At 45.7% G+C, this 18565-nt stretch overlaps 1 protein-coding gene across 2 annotated transcripts in view; it reads left to right on the plus strand.

The window, feature by feature from the left end:
• Window positions 1-18565, plus strand: part of LOC132391966 (rab11 family-interacting protein 1-like) — a 102882-nt gene that overhangs the window by 20875 nt on the left and 63442 nt on the right. The gene's annotated exons all lie outside the window — the stretch shown is intronic.

The following is an 18565-nucleotide window of genomic DNA, read 5'->3' on the forward strand; positions in this document are numbered from 1 at the left end:
TACAGATATAACCTTCGCAGCTGTGGGTGGTGGAGGGAGTGACTTAGTTGGGCCAAGCTGTGTACGACAAGGGCAAGTGTTGCAATTAAAGAAAGTTTAAATAGTGTTTTCACACAACCGGAATTATTGTGTGGGTGAGCAGTGGACCGTTAGAAACAGGAGTCCAAAGACCTTGGGAACGAGAGAGGAAGGGCTAGGCAAGCAGCAGAATGAAACTATTGGCACAAGAGATACTGCAGGTGCTGCAAATCTGGAGCACCACGAAAGATTAAACACAGTAAATTCTGCAGATGCTGCAAATCCAAAGCAACACAGAAAAAAGGGCTGGAGAAACTCAGCAGGTCAGGCAGATATCTGTGGAAATGAACAACAGTTGACGTTTCGGGCCAAGACCCTTCTTCAGGTCTTGAACAGAAGGCGGGGGAGTGTCAGGTGGGGGAGGGGAGGGAGGCTAGCTGAAAGGTGATAGGTGAAACCAGGCAGGCTGGAAGGTAAAGGGCTGAGAAGAAGGAATCTGATAGAAGGAGAATAGACCATGGGAGAAAGGGAAGGAGGAGAGGCACTGGGGGGAGGTGATAGGTAGGTGAGGAGAAGTGGTAAGAGGCCGGAATGGGGAATAGAAGAAGAGGGGACGGGAAGAGAAAAGTCTTTAACTGGAAGGAGAAATCAATATTCATGCCAACAGGTGGGGGGCTGCCGAGATGGACTATAAGGTGCTACTCGTTCACCCTGAGGGTGGCCTCATCTTGGCACAAGAGGAGGCTGTGGAGTGACATGTTGGAATGATAATGGGAATCAGAATTAAAATGTTTGGCCAACTGGAAGTTCCGTTTTTGGTGGATGGAGCGGAGGTGCTGATCGAAGCGGTCCCCTAATGTATTCAGAACTCACCAATGTAGAGGAGGTCACATCGGGAGCAACAACCAGCAGATCTGTGGGTGAGGTGCTGCCTCGCCTGGAAGGATTGTTTGGGGCCCCGAATGGAGGTGACGGAAGAGGAGAATGGGCAGGTGTAGGCCGCTTGCCGGGATAGGTGCCGAGAGGGAGGTTAGTGGGCAGGAGCAAATGGTCAAGGGAATCACAAAGGGAGTGATCCCTGTGGAATGTGGAGGGGAGGGGGAGGTAAAGATGTGTTTGGTGGTAGGATCCCTTTGGAGCATGATGTGTTGGAAATGATTAGCTTTATTTGTCACATGTACATCAAAATGTGCCATTTATATCAAATCAAATCAGCCGGGATTGTGCTGGGCAGCCCACAAGTCTCAGTATTGTGGTCAGTTTTGGTCTCCAAATCTGAGGAAGGACATTCTTGCTCTTGAGGGAGTGCAGCGTAGGTTCACGAGGTTGATTCCCGAGATGGCGGGATTGTCATACGTTGAAAGACTGGAGCGACTGCGCTCGTATACACTGGAATTTAGAAGGATGGGAGGGGATCTGATTGAAACATATTATTAAGGGATTGGACACGCTCGAGGCAAGAAGCATGTTCCCGATATTGGGGGAGTCCAGAATCAGAGGCCTCAGTTTAAGAATAAGGGGTAGGCCATTTAGAACAGAGTTGAGGAAAAACTTTTTCACCCAGAGAGTTGTGGATTTATGGAATGCTCTGCCTCAGAAGGCAGTGGAGGCCAATTCTCTGGATGCTTTCAAGAAAGAGTTAGATAGAGCTCTTAAAGATAGTGGAGTCGAGGGATATGGGGAGAAGGCAGGAACGGGGTACTGATTGTGTATGATCAGCCATGATCACAGTGAATGGCGGTGCTGGCTCGTAGGGCCAAATGGCCTACTCCTGCACCTACTGTCTATTGGCACCACACTTACGCTGCAAAAGTAACATGCCCACAACACACTGACCCTAACACACACATACACAATACAGGAGGAGCTCCGTAAGCCAGGCAGCATCTGTGGAGGGGAGAAAAGAGTCAATGTTTTTGGCTGAGGTGCTTCATCCGGACTGGAAAGGAAGGGGCAGGAGCCTGGATTGGGGGAGAAGTACAGGCTGGCAGGTAAGAGGTAGGTGGGGAGATAGATGTGTTGGATGGGAACTGTTAATGAAGGAGGTGATGGGGTGAAGAGGTAAAGGGCTAAAAAGGAGGAATGTGATAGGAAGAGGACAGTGAACCATGGGAGAAAGGAAAGGAGGAGTGGAACCAGAGGATGGTGATGGGCAGATGAGAAGAGAAGGGGAAAGGGGAGAACCAGAATGGGGCATGGAAAAAGAGATAAGGGGTAGGTAGAAATTACTGGAAGGAGCCAGAATAAGAAGGGAGAGGGAAGATTTACAAGATGGCAGGTGATGGGTGAGACCAGCGGTTGGGGGGGGGGGGGATGAAGTAATGAAGCTGGCAGATGATGAGTGAAAGAGGTAGAGGGCTGCAGAAGAAGGAATCTGATGTGAGAGGAGAGTGAACCATGAGAGCGAGGCACCAGGGGGAGGAAGGTTTGGGAGATGGGCAGGTCCTGAGGGTGGGGAAGTGAATGAGAAGGGAAAACAGGGCCTCAATGATAAGGGAAAGGGGGGGGGCAGTTTAAAGTGCTTTTCTCTGCTGCTGGAATGAGATCTCTGGCCAGCAATCATAAGGGTGTAGAAATATTTTTACACAACAGATGTTTTTTTCAGGAACAATGAGCTCAAAAGGGCAATAGAGGGAAAGTCAGTGGAACTCTTCGGAAATGAGTTGAATAAGTAATTGAAAAGAGGATAGAGTCATGGTGTAATACAGAATAGAAACAGGCCCTTCGGCCCAACTCATCCATGCTGACTAAGGTGCCTAGTCTAATTTGCCAGCCCTTGGACCCTGTCTCTCTGAACCATTCCCACCCATGTACCTGTCCAAGTACCTTCTAAATGTTGTTAATGTACACCTGCCTTTATTCGTGGAAGCATTGAGTTTTATAAAACTCCAAGACTAAGATCCCCTCCTCCCGCTCACTGTCCCTCATCAGCACCATGTTGCTCACATTAGCGGCAGCTGTGGAGTAACAAAATGAGTATTCTCAGCATTTTTGGGCCCCTTAGCTAAGAAAGGATGTGCTGGCACTGGAGAGGCCCAGAGGATGGTTGAAACAATGATCACAGGAATGCAAGTGTTATTTTATGAGGAGCTTTTGATGGCTCAGGGCCTATAGAAGAATCAGTGGTTATCTCATTAAAAGCTATCAAATATTAAAAGGGCTGCAGAGAGTGGATGTGAAGAGGATGTTCCTTACGGGGGAAGTCTAGAACCAGAGGGCACAGCCTCAGAATAGAGGGATGTCCATATGGAACGGAGATGAGAATGTATTTTTTCAGCCGGAGGGTGGTGAATCTGTGGAACTCATTGCCACAGATAGCTGTGGAGGCCAAGTCATTGGGTGTATTTAACATAGAAACATAGAAAATAGGGGCAAGAGGCCCTTCAAGCCTGCACTGCCATTCAGTATGATCATGGTTGATCATCCAACTCAGAACCCTGTACCTGCTTTCTCTCCGTAACCGTGATCCCTTTAGCCACAAGGGCCATATCTAACTTCCTCTTAAATATAACCAATGAACCGGCCTCAACTGTTTCCTGTGGCAGAGAATTCCACAGATTCACCACTCTCTGTGTGAAGAAGTTTTTCCTCATCTCAGTCCTAAAAGGCTTCTCCTTTATCCTTAAACTGTGACCCCTCATTCTGGACTTCCCCAACATCAGGAACAATCTTCCTGCATCTAGCCTGTCCAATCCCTTTAGAATTTTATACATTTCAATAAGATCCCCCCTCAATCTTCTAAATTCCAGTGAGTATAAGCCCAGTCGATCCAGTCTTTCTTCATATGGAAGTCCTGCCATCCCAGGAATCAATCTGATGAACCTTCTTTGTACTCCCTCTATGGCAAGAATGTCTTTCCTCAGATTAGGGGACCAAAACTGCACACAATACTCCAGGTGTGGTCTCACCAAGGCCTTGTACAACTGCAGTAGAACCTCCCTGCTCCTGTACTCGAATCCTCTTGCTATGAATGCCAACATACCATTTGCCTTTTTCACCACCTGCTGTACCTGCATGCCCACCTTCAATGACTGGTGGACAATCACACACAGGTCTCGTTGCACCTCCCCTTTTCCTAATCGGCCACCGTTCAGATAATAATCTGTTTTCCTGTTCTTGCAACCAAGGTGGATAACTTCACATTTATCCACATTAAATTGCATCTGCCATGAATTTACCCACTCACCTAACCTATCCAAGTCACCCTGCATCCTCTTAGCATCCTCCTCACAGCTAACACCGCCGCCCAGCTTCATGTCATCCGCAAACTTGGAGATGCTGCATTTAATTCCCTCGTCTAAATCATTAATATATATTGCAAACAACTGGGGTCCCAGCACTGAGCCTTGCAGTACCCCACTGGTCACTGCCTGTCATTCTGAAAAGGTCCCGTTTATTCCCACTCTTTGCTTCCTGTCTGCCAACCAGTTCTCTATCCACATCAATACCATACCCCCAATACCATGTGCTTTAAGCTTGCACACTAATCTCCTGTGTGGGACCTTGTCAAAAGCCTTTTGAAAATCTAAATATACCACATCCTCTGGCTCTCCCCTATCCACTCTACTAGTTACATCCTCAAAAAATTCTATAAGTTTCGTCAGACATGATTTTCCTTTCACAAATCCATGCTGACTTTGTCCAATGATTTCACCGCTTTCCAAATGTGCTGTTATCATATCTTTGATAACTGACTCTAGCATTTTCCCCACCACTGATGTCAGGCTAACCGGTCTATAATTCCCCAGTTTCTCTCTCCCTCCTTTTTTATAAGTGGGGTTACATTAGCCACCCTCCAATCCTCAGGAACTAATCCAGAATCTAAAGAGTTTTGAAAAATTATCACTGATGCATCCACTATTTCTTGGGCTATTTCCTTAAGCACTCTGGGATGCAGACCATCTTGCCCTGGGGATTTATCTGCCTTTAAGCCCTTCAATTTACTTAACACCACTTCCCTACTAACATGAATTTCCCTCAGATCCTCCATCTCACTAGGCCCTCGGTCCCCTACTATTTCCAGAAGATTATTTATGTCCTCCTTAGTGAAAACAGAACCAAAGTAGTTATTCAATTGGTCTGCCAGGTCCTTGTTCCCCATGATCAATTCACCTGTTTCTGACTGTAAGGGACCTACATTTGTCTTAACCAATCTTTTTCTTTTCACATATCAATAAAAGCTTTTAAGGTGAAAGTTGGTACGTTCCTGATTAGTCAGAGTGTCAATGGTCACAAGGAGAATGGGGTTGAAAGGATTAAATCAGCCATGATGGAGTGGTGGAGCAATAGACTCAGTGGGCTGAATGGCTTAGATCTTACTCCTATATCTTATGGAATGTATTTGAGGTAGGGGATAGTTCAGAAGATATGTGCAGGGCATTTTTTTCCAGAGGGTGCCTGGAACACACTGCCAGTGGTGGTAGTGGGGGCAGATTTGTTAGAGGCATTTAAGATTGGGCTATGTAGGCCAAAGGAGCTAGTTTGTAGGCCTTTAATTACTCCATGTTTCTCTGAATCAGACTTATTGTCAATGACATGAAGGTTATTGGTTTGTGGCAGGCAGGTAGAACAAAGACATAAAATACTGTAAATTATAAAATTAAATAATGCAAATATAAAATATAAACATATTCATATGTTCATGGAGCGTACAGACGCCCGATGACAGAGGGGTAAGAAGCTGTTCCTGAATCGTTGAGTGTGGGTTGAAGAGTCTGGCACATCATCATGTGCCGTGATCTACACTCTGGCCTTTCTATTAGGAGCCTCCTGTCCAGGATAATGTGGCCACTGAGCGTAATGAGAATGAGCGACGTGAGAATAATGAGCGTATGCTCATGGTCTTCTGCTGCTGTAGCCCATCCACTTCAACGTTCAACGTGTTGAGCGTTCAGAGATGCTCTTCTGCACACCACTGTTGTATTTGAGTTACTGTTGCCTTCCTGCCAGCTCGAACCATCCTCCTCGCCCTCTCTCATTAACAAGTTGTTTTCACCCACAGAACTGCTGCTCACTGGATGTTTTGTGTTTCTCACACCATCCTCTGTAAACTATAGAGACTGCTGTGCGTGAAAATCCCAGGAGATCAGCAATTTCTGAGATACTCAAACCACCCCCTCTGGCACCGACCATGGACAAAATCACTTGGATCCCCGTTCTGATGTTTGGTCTGAACAACAGTGGAACTTCCTGACCGCATCTGCATGCTTTTGTGCATTGAGTTACAGCCACATGATTAGCAGTGCAGGTGTACCTCGTAAAGTGGCCACTGAGTGTGTGTGTTTGAGATAAGGCATTCTGTGCAGGCGACCAGGGAGACATGGATGACGACTGTCAGCTTTGCACACTGAAAGGGAAACCACCCAGTCCTCTCCCTATCTCAACAGAACAAATGACATTTAGATTGGTTTTAGTGATTGCGAGGTGAGAGAGAGAGCCTATGTCTACAACACCAATCTCCTCTTCTCAGAAGTCAAACAGTCCTTGTTTGTGTTTGATAGCAAGGTGGCCTTCAGAGAAAGAGGGAGTGGGATAAGTGTTTTCTAATGGAATTTATTCAGAATCTGATGTTTCCTCCTGATACACTAGAATCAGAATCAAGTGTAATATCACCAGTGTGTGTGAAATTTGTTGTTATGTAGCAGCAGTGCAATGCGGTACATAACCATTGGCGTGGACCTTGTTAATCCAGGTGGCATCTAAGCTGGCCTGACTCTTTCTTGTTCTTGTCACTTTGATCTGGAAATGAGAGCGTAAGCTCGAGGAGTCCAGCCCAGGACCCCTACCAGGCCACCACCACTGGGACTCGAACCCCAGATCACCATACTGCAGCAGGGTGGAGCTTGAATGATTCCCGTTGTTGGCCTCTGCTCACGACAGAGCTAAGATCCTGTGGGACTACCAAATGCAGACTGATGAGCAGGTACTGGCCAACCCACCAGACACAGTAATACTGTCCAAGGAACAGAAGAAAGCAACAGTAATAGATGTGGCAATCCCGGGTGACAGTAACATCAGGAAGAAAGAATTTGAGAAGCTGGAGAAATACCAGGGTTTGAAAGAGCAGATGGAAAGAACGTAGCAGGTTAAAGCCAGAGTAATCCGGGTGGTGATAGGAGCACTTGGAGCTGTGACATCTGGACTGGGAGAGTGGCTCTGACAAATCCCGGGAACAACACGTATTTGAAAAAGATAAGTTCAATGAGTAGTGCAAAAGGAGAAAAAAACTCCATTCAGAAATCTGATGCAAAGGGGAAGGAACTGTACCCGAATCATTGTGTCTACGGGCCCATGTATCTCCCTGCTGATGATGGCAATAGGGGTCCTTAATAATGGATGCTGCCTTTTTGAGGCATCACCTGTTGAAGATGCCCTGCAAGCCAGGGAGACTAGTGCCCATGATGGAGTTGGCTGAGTTTATACATTTCTGCAGCTTTTTCTGATACCCCCCCCCCCCCACGCCCATACCACACGGTGATTCAGCCAGTTAGAATGCTCTCCATGGTACATCTGTAGAAATGTGTGAGTGTCTTTGATGACAAACCAGATCTCAAACTCCAAATGAAATAGAGGCGAAAGAAAATAAATACATTAGCCAATAGGAGCAGAATTTGGCCTTTTGGCCCATCAAATCTGCTCTGCCATTCTGTCACGACTGATTTCCATTTGCTCGAGTTTTGTGCCAGCGGTATTCAGTATTGTAGGGGTTTGGCTGCTGGAGAGCGCACAGTCCCGTAATCCAGGGCAGGACGTGGACAAGGAAGCAGCCACACATAATATTGGGGAGGGCAGCCACCTTCTTATTCTGTCTTCTTCCCCCTTCATTTCCAGTCCTGATGAAGGGTATCAACTCAAATCATCAACTGTTTATTCCCCCCCTCCAATAAATGCTGCCTGACCTGCTGAGCCGCTCCAGCATTTTGTGTGTGTTGCTCTGGATTTCCAGCATCTGCAGAATTTCTTGTGTTCGTGACTTGCTGTTCCACTGTGATATCTCTTTGAGGTATACCTACCCTGAAGAAGTTTAAATCTTCTCTTTGACAGGAGGTCAGTGAGACCCTCTCTCACTACTCTTCTACTGTGATCTCTGCTGCCCTCCGCCTCTTCGACCACGTGCACTATACTAACCCATGTATCTACCTCACTATTTTTACTTTTTTTGCTCTCTTTTTGCACCACTTGCCTAGTTTAATTTTTGCTATATTCGTATTATAATTTGTATTTTAACTGTTATGTATTGCACTGGACTGTTGCCACAAAACAACAAATTTCATGACATATGCCGGTGACATAAACCCTGAGCTCACTTCGACTCACTCGTCTATCACCTGCCAGCTTGTCCTCCTTCCCCTCTCCACACCTTATTCTGGCTTCTCCCCCCTTCCTCCCCGGTCCTGATGAAGACTGTTGTCCTGAAATACTGACTGCTTATTCCTGCTGAGTTCCTCCAGCGTTTGGTGTGTATTACTGAGTGCTCGTTTTGAAGCTGATTTGTTGTTTGGACGTTAGAAAGTCCTGCCCAAAGTTCTGTGTTTTATTTATATTAAACTGCTTGGTATCTTTTGTATTAATGGCTTTCGAAAGCCTGAGGCCAGTGGGCTGTACTTGCCGTCTACTCTACTCTGTCCCGTTCTCTGAAGCTAACTCTGTAATGATCAGAGAAGACGCTGTTGTGTGACATGGATAGAGAAAGGTGTTGTAAAGGGCCAGTAGCATCATAAAGGATCCCACCCACCCTGCTCATGGACTGTTTGTCCCATCGGGGAGGAGGCAGCATAGCGTCCACACCAGGACCACCAGGCTCAAAAAACAGTGAGGCTGATCAACACCTCCACGTCTCCACACCCCCAACCACCACTACTTTATCATTTTTTGTCAGTCGCCTATGTATGGACACTCCTGTTAGACACAGGAATCACATTCTGGACATAAAATCAATGTGTATAAACTATCGTATGTATTTATATTTATTGTGTTTTTTCATGATTATTGTGTTCTTTATCTTATTGTGTGTTTTGTGCTACATTAGAGCTGGAGTAACAATTATTTCATTCTCCTTTACACTTGTGTACTGGGAATGACATTAAACCATCTTGAATTTTGAATCTAACCTTTTCAAAACTGGGGCAGCCCTTTATCAAGACAAGCCCCTTTCCTCTATATATATATATATATATACACACACACACACACACACACACACACACACACACACACACACACACACACACACACACACACACACACACACACACACACACACACACACACACACACACACTCCCCCCACCCCCAGTCAAGCTGACCCAGGGGCTTCAAAACTTCCTCAAGACTCACCACACACAAACTCCTGAAATCATGTACCACTAGGCTCAAGGACAGACAGACGTACTTTGTTGATCCCGAGGGAAATTGGGTTTCGTTACAGCCGCACCGACCAAGAAAAGTGTAGAAATATATCAATATAAAACCATAAATAATTAAATGATAATAAGTTAATTATGCCAAGTGGAAATTAGTCCAGGACCAGCCTATTGGCTCAGGGTGTCTGACACTCTGAGGGAGGAGTTGTAAAATTTGATGGCCACAGGCAGGAATGACTTCCTATGGCGCTCAGTGTTACATCTCGGTGGAATGAGTCTCCGGCTGAATGTACTCCTGGGTCTAACCAGTATATTATGGAGTGGATGGGAGTCATTGTCCAAGATGGCATGCAACTTGGACAGCATCCTCTTTTCAGACACCACCGTCAGAGAGTCCAGTTCCACCCCCACAACATCACTGGCCTTACGAATGAGTTTGTTGATTCTGTTGGTGTCTGCTACCCTCAGCCTGCTGCCCCAGCACACAACAGCAAACATGATAGCACTGGCCACCACAGCCTCGTAGAACATCCTCAGCATCGTCCGGCAGATGTTAAAGGACCTCAGTCTCCTCAGGAAATAGAGACGGCTCTGACCCTTCTTGTAGACAGTCTCAGTGTTCTTTGACCAGTCCAGTTTTATTGTCAGCGGGGTAGAAGCTGTCCTTCTACCCCGCTGTTTATCAGACTTGAATGGACCTCTTGTTTGTAAAGGAGAATTTTTGACCTTCAAAATCTACATCGTTATGATCTTTGTACGTTATTGTCTGTCAACACCACACTTTCTCTGTAATGGTTATACTCTATTCTGCATTCTGTTATTGTTTTCTCATTAACTGTGTAATGAATTGATTTGTATGAACTGTATGCAGACGTAAAGTTTCAATGTGACGTCAAGAACCCTGGACTGTGACGAGCTTTACTTTGAACTTTGAATCTTGAATCGCGCAAATCTCCAGTTGATTCTTGAACAGATTCAGCCTAGTCTCATTCCATATAAACATTCCTTCCATCTGTCCAGCAATCTCTTTGACCCTCGCCCCCCACTTACATTAGGACAAGGACTGTTAGGATGGGAAACAGCTTCTCCCCCAGGCTGTGAGACTACTGATCTCCCTGCCACCACCCAGGTCTCATCATGTACGAAGCACCAGTAACGATATACTGCTTACTTTTTGTGTCGTAAATGCACCTCATTATTTGCTAATTTATTTGTGATAATATTACTTTGTGTTGTGTGCACCTCAGTCCAGAAGAACAGTGTTTTGTTTGGCCATTTACATGTATATAAGAAACTTGAATTTGAACTTGAACCTCAGATATGCAGAACGAATTAATCAGCATTTGGAGTATTGTGAGCAGAATTGGGCCTTGTATCAAAGGGAAGATGTGCTGGTCCTGGAGACGGTCCAGAGGAGATGCACAAGAACAATCCCAGGAATATGAGAAGAGCATTTAATGGCTCTGGCTTGTACTCCGTGGAGTTCAGAAGGAATGGCTGCGGGGGCGGGGAGCTCATTAAAATCTAAACCGAAGGTTTAGAGGGTGTGTAGTTTGTGCATATTGCTCTGGATTTCCAGTATCTGATGCCCACATAAACATAGAAATCCTGCAGACATTGGAAATCTTGAGTAACACACACAAAATGCTGGAGGAACTCAGCAGGTCAGATGAATCCATGGAGGGGAATAAACAGTTGACTTTCAAGCCCAGGCCCTTCATCAGGAAAGGAAGGAGACAGAGAAAGGGTCTGAACCCAAAATGTAGACTGTTTATTCCTCATGGGGGAGCCATCACACACTCCCACAGCCCCAATGATCCTGTGATTCCAGTCTCTGAGGTCAACATGAGAGTATCCTTTAGGAGAGTGAACCCACGGAAAGCATCCGGCCCACTTGGGGTATCTGATCGAGTACTAAAGACCTGTGCTGATCAACTGGCTGGAGACTCACTGAGACCTTTAACCTCTCACTTTGAGTTACCCACCTGCTTCCAGCGGGCTTCAGTTATACTGGTGACCAAGAAGAGCGTGGTAGCCTGCCTCACCGGCTATCGCCCAGTAGCACTGACATCCACTGTGATGAAGTCTTGGTAACGAAACACATGAAGCCCTGCCTGAGAAGTGACTTGGATCTGTTCCAATTTGCCTACCAGAGCAACAAGTCCACAGCAGATGCCACTTCACTGGCTTTTCACTCAACCCTGGAACATCATGACAGCAAAGATTCATACATCGGGTTGCTCTTTCTCGACCACAGCTCGGCATTCAATATTATCGTCCCCTATTATCAAGACCAAGGAGCTGATTATTGACTTCGGGAGGAAGAAATCGGAAGTCCATGAGCCCATCCTCATCGGGAATCAGTGGTGGAGAGGGTCAGCAACTTTAAGTTCCTGGTGATATCATTTTAGAGGGCCCAGCATATGTTCAGTTACGAAGAAAGCATGGCAGCACTTCCAGTAAACTTCAGTCCTGAGAAGTTTACAAAGGTTTGGCATGACATTTACAACTTTGACAAACTTCTATAGATGTGTGGTGGAGAAGTATATTGACTGGTTGTGTCACAGCCTGGTGTGGAGACACCAATGCCCTTGAATGGAAAATCATACAAAAAGTAGTGGATGCGGCCCAACTCATCAGGGGTAAAGCCCTCCCCACCACTGAGTACATCTACATGCTGCGCTATCACAAGATAGCAGCATCCATCATCAGGGAGCACAATCACCCAGGCCATGCTCTCTTCTCGCTGCTGCCATCAGGAGGAAAGTACAGGAGCCTCACGACCCTCACCATCAGGTTCAGGAGCAGTTACTACCCCTCATCCATCTGGTTCCTGAACCAGAGTTGGTAACTTCACTCACCCCATCACTTAACTGTTCCCACAACCCATGGACTCACTTTCAAGGACTCGTCATCTCTTGTTCTCAATATTTATTGCTCATTTATTTATTGTTATTTCTTATTTTTTTCTTTTGTTTTTGCATATTGTGTTGTTTATTGCATGTTGGTTGTTTGTTCTTCCTGTTGGGTGTGGTCTTTCGCTGATTCTATTGCGTTCTTTGATTTACTGAGTATGCCTGCAAGAAAACAAATCTCAGGGTTGTATATGGTGACATAGATGTACTTTGACAATAAATTTACATTGAACTGTTCATAGATGTTGCCTGACCCGCTGAATTCCTCTAGCGTCCTGAGTAAATTGCTGAGTCCGTCTTTTCTCCTCAAACCTCTTACTGCTGAGAGCAGCTTAAATCTGGAGCCAAAAATTCTTTCTTGTATTTTCTTCAGTCGCTGTCATGGAAACCATCAATTTACAGCTTAACCCTTAACCTTCTGACTTGGCACATGGTTACCAGCTTAAGACTACGTCAGCGGGAAGTTTTCTTGTGATTGGATCGTTCACTTTATGTTTAAGAGCGCATTTGGAGTGTTGCATGCTTGGGCAAAGTCAACAGGTTTTTATAAAAGTTATTTTGGCAAAATAACTTTAGGTAATTGCTGGGAAAAGGCATGAGCGAGGTTCATATGAATCCAAGGAATCAGAATCAGGTTTAATATCACTGGCACGCGGGATGCTCCAGTTTCCAGCCCAGAGACGTACCGGATAGCTGGTTGTAAATCGTTGTAAGTTGTCTTGCACTTAAGATTAAATCGGTGGGTTGTTGGGCAGTGCAACTCGTTGGACCAGAAGCGCCTGATCTGTGCTCCACCTCTAAATAAATGAATTTGTTGTGAAATTTGTTGTTTTGCAGCAGAAGTACATTGTTATTTTGTATGACGTTCACACTTTAATTGAAGCATGGTTTCGGAAGGGACGGACGCAAGTTTCCATTCAGGAGCCAGGGTTGGATCGATCTTCGTCTGGCATCTCATCCACAGCCATTCCAGCATGGGTGGCCCTGAGTTGGCATCGCCTGATGGGGTCCTTGAGGCATGCAAGCCTTCTCACTATACCAACGTGTTGATCCAGGTCATAGAGGAGGAGAAGTACATTGAAATGCATAGTAAAACATGTGATAAATGACAATAAGAAATGTATATTTAATTTGAGCAAAAAAAGAAATAACACCTACATAATGCTAGAGGAACTCAGGAGGTCAGATAGCATCTATGGAGATGAATAGTCAATGTTTTGGGTCGAGACCCTTCTTCAGGACTGAGAAGGAAGGAGAAAGATGCCAGAATAAAAAGGTGGGTGGGATGTACGTGGACTCAATGTCCATTCAGAAATCTGATGGCAGAGGGGAAGAAGCTGTTCCTGAATTGTTGAGTGTGTGTCTTAAGGCTCCTGTACCCCCTCCCTGATGGTGGGAGTGAGAAGAGGGCATGTACTAGATGATGTGGCCTTCTAGAGGCATCACCTTCTGAAGATGTCCTGGATGCTGGGGAGATTAGTGCCCATGATGGAGCTGCCTGGAAAGGCGAACGCCAGTGTTACGGATTCAAGCAACAATAAATACATGAGTTAGGCAGGGGTTTTATAACAAATAACACGTTTATTAAACACTGAAAGCCCCCCAAAAGTAAACAAAACACTAACGTAACCAGAAATCAGCTGCTGTGCGGCAGATTAAACAGTTCTTAAAGCGATGTTGCAAAAACAGTTCTTCAAAGTAGTACTGCAAAAGTTCAAAAGGCTCACAGTCCATTTAAAGGAGAGACTTTTTAAGATGATTTAAATTCTCTTCCACATCATGTTGTTGCAGTTCCCCGTCGAACCACACTTTTCCCACGAAGAATTTAGGAAGATGAAGAATGAAATGGCTTAAAGGCACTGACTGACCTTTCCTTTACAACACTGTACTCAATCCTTTCTGCTATTCACAGGGATTAACACGAGTACAGTCAACGAATTCCTTCCGAATGAGGATCAAACAAGGTCGAACTTGTTGCACCGTCGAAATTGATTCTCCTCGATCTTTTAACTCCTGAACTCCGATCTTCACTCTCCACTGATTCTCAACTAGCAGTGTTATAAAGAAACTGCTGGCAAATACCTTTTAAACTTTAGGCATTAGATAAAACTTCATCTTTCAACTAAACTGCGTCATAACGTTAAATCATGCAATGGCATTAAGTCGACATGGCAAATCCAGCCACGAACTGCCCCTCCTCACAGGGAGGGGTCCTCCTTTTATACCCTGTAAAAAAAAAAACAAAAAAAAACCTGTCACATGACCTCTACTGGCGGGAAAATGATGTCACTCCACCATCACAAGACCATTACCTCAGGTCCAGTATAGCTTCAACCCCAGTCACGTGACAAGGGTACCACTGTCACGTGTCACGGGTACATAACACCAGTGATATTAAACCTGACTTTGGTTAGGATAGATTCAGTCTGCAATGGGATATGGATAAGAGGCAGAGATTAAGTGGATAGCTGGAGACTTCTTCCCCCAGGGTGAAAATCACTAATACGAGGGGGCATAATTTTACGGTAATTGGAGGAAGACACAGATGGTTGTCAGAGGGAGTTTCTTCTTCACGGAGAGTAGCGAGTGCACGGAACTCGACAGACATTATCTTTTTATCAGGGCTGAAAGTCTAATACCAGAGGGCGTACATTTAAGATGAGGGGGTAATTTCAAAGGAGATGTGAGGGGCAAGTATTATACACAGAGAGTGGTGGGTGTCTGGAATGCACTGCCTGGGTTGGTGGTAGAGGCAGAAACATTACAGACTTTGAAGGACATATGGATTGGCTCATGAATGTGAGGAAAATGGAATGGTGTGGACATTGTGTAGGCAGAAAGCTGTAGTTAGCCATTTGATTAATAATTTAATTGGTTCAGTACAACATTGTGGGCAAAAGGGCCTGTTCCTGGTTATATTGTTCTGTGTTCTATGAATACGCTATCAGGTGTGGTGCTGGAGGCAGATTCTTTAGGGACATTTAAGAGACTCTTAGATAGGCACATTGATATTAGAAAATTGGAGGGCTATGTGGGAGGGAAGGGTTGGATTGATCTTGGAGTACATGGGCTGAAAGGCCTGTACTGCGCTGCAGTGTCCTGTGTTTCATGTTTTAGATGGACTGAGTGGGCAGAAGAATGGCAAATGTGGAGAAGTGTGAGATCATGTGGAGTCATAGCAAAGTACAGCAGAGAAGCAGGTCCACCAGCCATCTAGTCCATGCCAAAACCATTTAAACTGCCTACTCCCATTGACCTGCCCTGGGACACAGCCCTCCATATCCCTACCACCTATGTGCCTGACCAAACTTCTCTTAAATGTGGAAATCGAGCCCACATGCACCACTTGCGCTGGTAGCTCATTCCACACTCTCACAAGTGAAGAGGTTTCCCATCATGTTCCCCTTAAATTTTTCACCTTTCACCCTTAACCCATGACCTGTGGTTGTAGTTCCACACAACCTCAGTGAAAAAAGCCGGCTTGCATTTACCCCGTCAACACCCCTCATAATTTTGTACACCTCTATCAAATTTCCTCACAATCTTCTACATTCCAAGTAATAAAGTACTAACCTATTCAATCTTTCCTTGTAACGCCATTTCTCCAGACCCAGCAACATCCTTGTAAATTTTCTCAGTACTCTTAACCTAATTTATATCTTTCCTGTAGATGGGTGACCATTACTGCATACAATACTCCAAATTGGGCCTCACCAACATCTTACACAACTTCAACATAACATCCCATCTCTGTACTCTATACATTGATTTATGAAGGCCAGTGTGCCAAGTGCTTCCTTTAGGATCCTATCTACCTGTGACACCACTTCCAATGAATTCTGGACCTGTATTCCCAGATTCTTTGTTCTACACACTCCCCAGTGCCCGACCGTTCACTGTAAGACCTACCCTGGTTGGTCCTACCGAAGTGCAAAACCTCACACTTGTCTGCATTAAATTCTGTCTGCCATTTTTCCAGCTGAAACAGATCCCGCTGCAAGCCATGACAGCCTTCAGTACAGGGAATCAAAAGGCAGATTATTATCTAAATGGAGAGAGGCTGAAAGTGAGTGAAGTTCAAAGGGATCTAGGTCTTCACATACCAGATTAGCAGGCAGGTCCAGTGTGTTCTTAAGTAAGAAAACAACAATTCGATTCAGGTTTATTATCGCTGACAAATGGATTATTTTCTTTTTGCAGCGGTACAGTGGAAGACATAATAAATATTAAATTGCAATAAGAAATTAAATAAGTAGTGTGAAAGAGGTTCGGTGAGGTAGTGTTCATCGTTTCACTGTCAGTTCAGAAATCCGATGGTGGAGGGAAGAAGCTGTGCTTAGATTGTTGACTGTGTATCTTCAGGCTCTTATACCTCCTCCCTGATGGTGGCAGTGAGAAGAGGGCATGTTCTGGATGGTGGGGGTCGTTATTGATGGATGAGGCCTTTCTGACGCATCACCTTTTGAAGGTGTCTTCAATACAGGGGAGGCTCGTGCCCATGATGGAGCTGGTTGAGTTTACAGCTTTAGGAGGCTTTTTCTGACCTTGTGCCATGGCCCCTCCATACCAGATGGTGATGCAGCAAGTCAGAATGCTCTCCACAGTAAGGTTTTGTTCTTGGGTTCATGGCCCTTTGGGAAATCTAACAGCTGAGGGGAAGAAGCTATTCCTAAAGCAATGAGTGTATGTCTTCAGGCCTCTGTATCTCCTCCCAGATGGCAGTAATGAGAACAGAGCATACCCCAGGTGGTGGGAGTACTTGCTGAGGGATGTCGTCTTCCTGAGACACCACCTCGATGGTGGGGAGGGTTGTGCCCGTGATGGAGCTAGCTGAGTCTATAACACTACACTGGTCTTTATTGCAAAAGGGTTGGCGTTTGAAGACTAGGAGGCTTTGCTGCAATCATTTTGAGTGTTTGAAGGGACCACGCCTGGAATATTGTATATAGTTTTGGTCTCCTTACCTTGTGAAATTGGAAGTGGTACAAAGGAGATTTCCCTTGGTAATTACTTGGATGAGATAGTAGGCTATGTGTTCCTTGGAGTTCAGAAGAATGAAGGGTGACATGGGGCCTCCTCTCTGTGCTTGAAGGCCAATGCTATGGACAGATAGTGAACGATTTCGAGCTATGTCAGATCAGTGGCCCCCAGGATTGGTGAGTCAATAAGCCCATTCAATGTCTCATCGGGGAGTTATTCTCGAAGATCAAAGCCTGAAGGATGAGTGGAAATTGAAGCCCGCAGGCTGGAAGCTGGAGGCCTGTCCTAGGACAGGATGGTGGCTGTGTGTGTGGGAGGGAGGATTGGGGCTTGTTGTGCTGTTGTTGTTTCGTTGCTTGTTGTGGGTTCTGTGTTGTTCTATGGAGCACGATGAGCATGCTGTGTCGGTGTCTGAATGTGCGACAACACTTATGGGCTACCCCAGCGCATCCTTCCATGTGTCGCGTGTTAACACAAACAGCACTATTCACTGTATGTTACAATGTACACGTGGTAGGAAAATACAAGCCCCTAAACACAAGGGAAATCCAGAGTAAACACCAAAAAAAATGCTTGAGGAACTCAACAGGTCAGTCAGAGTCTTTTTCACACAGAGGGTGTTGAGTAAGAAGAAGTTGTTGAGGGAAGTATAATATTATCGCTTAAGAATCAGAATCATATTTACTAACACCAGCATATGTTGTGAAATTTGTTATCTTTGCAGCAGTAGTGCAATGCAATACATTGATGGCATCCGTTAGTACGCGAGACCATGGATCTGCGCCTGGAAAGTCTTGTTCTGTCCAGGCGCAGGCCTGGGCAAGGTCGTATGGAAGACCGGCAGTTGCCCATGCTGCAAGTCTCCCCTCTCCACACCACCGATGTTGTCCAAGGGAAGGGCAAGGGCCGATACAGCTTGGCACCAGTGACGTCGCAGGAGTTGCCAGAACGAGGTTGAAGGCAACGTCGGACTGCCTGAGGGACTCCAGCTCCGGATTTGTCCTCAGGGTTTACTCCCGAAGCCTTTCCCATGAGTGGGTATGGCCACAAGGCAGTGGAGGTTTGAAATCAGAGTTTTCCCTCTCTTAGATGGACTGCCTCCCCAGGCAGACGAGCTCCATCTACCCAAAGCACTGGTTTTAAGGCGTCAGGACCCGCCTTCATCCGTTCTCCTGTCAGTAGAAACGGTTCCGCCGGGCTTAGAGGCTAAGCCACACGAGAAGGCCAGGAGTTGGACTTGGTTGTCAGAGGCTATTTGAGGCGCATGCCGTGAGGAGCACTTTTGGGTAG

This window comes from Hypanus sabinus, chromosome 3 (assembly GCF_030144855.1).
Source record: "Hypanus sabinus isolate sHypSab1 chromosome 3, sHypSab1.hap1, whole genome shotgun sequence".
NCBI classification, from domain to species: Eukaryota; Metazoa; Chordata; class Chondrichthyes; order Myliobatiformes; family Dasyatidae; genus Hypanus; species Hypanus sabinus.